Here is a 3,925-nt window from a genome sequence, read left to right on the forward strand (position 1 = left end):
TTCAGCTGCATTCATGGTCTGCAGGTTTTTTCCTCAGCTTTCAAATAGACACAATGGGAAGACAGAAGATCTCCTTTCAGCTACTCCAGAGAAGCTCAAATCAATGTTGACATGTATTCTTCCTTGAACAAGAGCTTTTACAACTGTCAGATGGAGGTCAGTCAGTCCTTTGATCAGTCTGATTCACTTGTGAATGATCAAATTTGTTGGTCGTGGTGGTGATCAGGTACCAGGGAGACCAGACACAAGGAGGATGAAGACACACGTTTGGTGGGTTCAAATTGGATATGCTCCTGGTGCAGTTTGCCCAACAAGTAGAGCTGGGAGACTGTCAGGGCTGCACAGTTTGGGACACTGAAGTCCAAAGAATGTTCTTTAATTGGTATGTGAAGCACATCAGATTTCAAAGTGGCACTGGAAACGCTGCCTTGGCCATCATGCCAACAAACTATGGTTGTTTAAGATGTCACAGGCTTTGTTTTAAATCAAGGGTAGATCTTTGGTACTTAGATAGCTCTGATGTAGTTAAGAGCAGCCTGCTCCTGCTGCTGTTCCCTGCAGCTCCAGCTATGTGTGTTAGTCCTTACGGCCGTCTCCGATCATGGCCCTAGAACTCCACCTGGGGAGCTTCAGGCTCTCAGCAGTGTGTGAAAGCATTCACCTGTCCCCAAGATTCCTTTGAATGGAAGGTGCCATACAGAAGTATTAAGAAGAGCTACCTACCCTACTTCTATATATTTCAGGCCCTAAAAAATGAAAAGGACTGGCTCACTTTACCGAATGTGAAGCCGTCCCTTTTATTTCAGTATTACATTACACATATATTTGTCTGCCCTTCAGAAATGGAAGAAAACCCAGTGGGGTTTGACTGCTTACCTGATCAGCTTTCATACATTAAAGGCCTGTTGTGACGGTAAAGCACAGAATCAAAGTATCCTTGGTTCTTAGTCTACGGACTTAGCAGAACCGCATTTTTATGATGATTGATCAAGCATAGGGAAAACGTAATAAAAAAAGTATTGTGTCTCTAATCTGTACTATCTCAGGACAGGAAGGAGTGGGCAAGTTAGATACTGTACTGCCTTTCGTAAATCAATTGATCTATGTATTTCCAGATTTTTTTGCAGAACAGGTTGACTAAGTCTCTTGTGCTTCAGAGAGAAAGTATCCCTAAGCTAACATTTCACTGATCCTGTGAAGGTTAAAATAGGAGGAAACAGCATACAAGCAGCACTACAAATCATTGAAGTTATTTAATAAGAGAAAAGCACTAGGTTGGCCCAGAACCAGTCTGGACAGGCTCTTTGTTGAAGTTATCAAGGTGACCACATACCCAGATATAATTTCTGGCCTCATTTTTTATATCTTATGTATTTGTATGAATTTGTTATTCTTCTGTTTGACATGTCACATTCACCGGATTTGTTCTTTTTCTGTTGTGGTTCATGTGAGCACAGCAGTTTGGAGTTGGATCATTATTCCTCAAGTTCTGCGGCAGTTAAGATGAAAATATAGAGACAATTTCTATGTCCATGACCCTAGAAGAGAAAAAGCTTTGAAGGTACAGGGAACTTACGAACTCTACTCCTGGCACTTTTAGTGGAGGTTGCATGATTTTGAACATCTCCATAATATATAGTTACTGTATGGGTGTTTTTCCATCTCCGTAAAGATTTGCGTCATACCCTGCTTGGTTCTCTGTGCAGTGCTAGCTATTCCTATTACCTAAAATTTTCTTAACATAAACAAGGACCAATCAATGTAAGTCCAAATATTTTTCCCACCAAAATATGTTCGTATAAAACAAATACAAATTTAGTCACTGGTACAATGTCAGGCCTCTGAGTTAATGAAAACATTCTGGTTTTCCTTTATTCTTTAACATGAGCTTTATGTTTGTCTCTTTTTATCAGCCCATAGTATAACATGAACAAGCAAAGAGGCTCATTTTGTATCTCTGAATGACCATCAGGTTCTCATTGGAGTACATTGCAAACAATGCCATAAACTATTAGGAATGGGTGCACAACAGTTTTATGGGGATATTTGCTGCCTCTGGCAAATAAAAAATTGTTCCCCTCATAACAGATAGTCATATCGCTCACTGGTTATCTGTAGCCTCTTCCTGCCAGCCGATGCCCTAGCAGGGGTGGTGGCTACTGAGGCCATCTCTCTACTAGAATGCCCTGCTTTGTGCTCTGAACAATTATTTCAGGCTCTTGTGAATGTGTTTCCACAAATATGTGCCCTGTGAAGTGTGCCTGCTGACACAGAGACACACTTTTATTTCCCTGTTCAGCTTATCATCCTGCCTTGCTGCATCTTTGCCAGCCCTGACTCTGCCAGCTTCTTAAGCTTCTTCAACCAGTGCTACAAAACAAAGCTTACTAATAATTGTTTAGTATTTTAGAGTTAGTATTAAATGTAGGAAAATAGATGTTAGTGCTGTGACCTGACCAGGAATTCTGAGTGCAACTTGTGCTTCCAAGTGTGCTTCACTGTTTTAGATATTTTCTAGTAAGAAATTATTTGACCTTTGTCCTGTCCGTCCATGATGAATCTCAGTCCTAATCTAAGATTCGGGTGCCCTGTTCATCCACCCTGGTTTTCTGCTAGCGGGAAAAGCACTGTTTTTGTCCTGTCCATCCACAAAGAAGAAAAACACCGAAGGCCTCCTCATTAGCAAAGTTCAAGTTGGGAGAAGGGATGATCTGAGCATCCTTTCAATGTGGAACACTTCAAATGAAAAAACAAAAATTGAGGAACGCACAAAAGAATGTTTTCAAATGATGTGTTTTTCAGTTGGAGTTTGGATTAAAATAATAGGAGAAGGAACCTCCTTCTGTTGTGCTAATTGATATTGTGGAATAGCACAGAAATGTTCTGGAAATACTAACTAGCCATTTTCCTTCACAGCCAAAGAAGGAAAACCCAAGGGAACTGTTGCCTTCCTAATTGTGGAAAAGTGCAGGAGTGCAACTCAAACATGTATTTTACATTTTGATTTAAATTATGCATTATGGTTTAAATTTACTTACACAGTGTGCAAAACAGTCAAGAAATTTGAACTCTAGGTCATGAAATAAATACACATGGATATTGGCAGAAAATGTCCTCATTGGGTGCTGCTTCAGACTATCATTTACATTTTTAAATCACCCATCCTTAGGACAGTTACTCTGTAGAAAGTCCATTTCAGCAGATGTACTTCAAGGTTATAAAATGTTCATTAGATATGTTTAAAAATATAGTGTGAGAAAAACCTGTTTCTGTTGGCACTGCCATTTTATTTGTTTGTCTTTTCAGACATGTTTTTATTGGCATTTCCATCTATGTTTGACCTCATTTTTAATGAACTTTTAACTGCTAAATAGCAGTTATCTGGGACAGAAGAATCAAAAGTAGTTAAAGTTCCGCAAAGCTAAGAAGAATAGACAGAAGTACTGCTCAGCATTTTACACAGTAAGCTGTGGAACAATGAGCTATAATTATCTCCTGTTAAAAACAGCAAAATAAGAAATATGCCAGTTTAGATTTGAAGTTGGCAGCAGTTCAGAAGGTTGAGAGAATGAGAAATTGTGGAAATTTACTGCTTTATTTTTCCCTCCATGCCTCTTCTATGTGAGCTTTTTAGGTTGTGTGCAGACGCTCAAAGTTTATTTGCTCTGGAAGCTCCATCTTCTATACCCTCATCATTAACAGTGGTAGCATGAAGCCAACAAGAGAGGCTGCAAAATATGTCGGTTGCCATTATTCCAGACACCAGGCAAAACACCTTTCGGACTAACTTAGTAGTTACATACAGTTCAAATAGGTGTGAGGAACAAGGAAGCATTACCATCCTCATTTTACAGATAGGGAGTTAAGTGTATGATTCATCTCACTGACCTGAGCCACATGCAAGTTCGATGTTTAATACTCAAGT

The sequence above is a fragment of the Falco naumanni genome, chromosome 6 (assembly GCF_017639655.2).
Source record: "Falco naumanni isolate bFalNau1 chromosome 6, bFalNau1.pat, whole genome shotgun sequence".
In the NCBI taxonomy this organism is placed as follows: Eukaryota; Metazoa; Chordata; class Aves; order Falconiformes; family Falconidae; genus Falco; species Falco naumanni.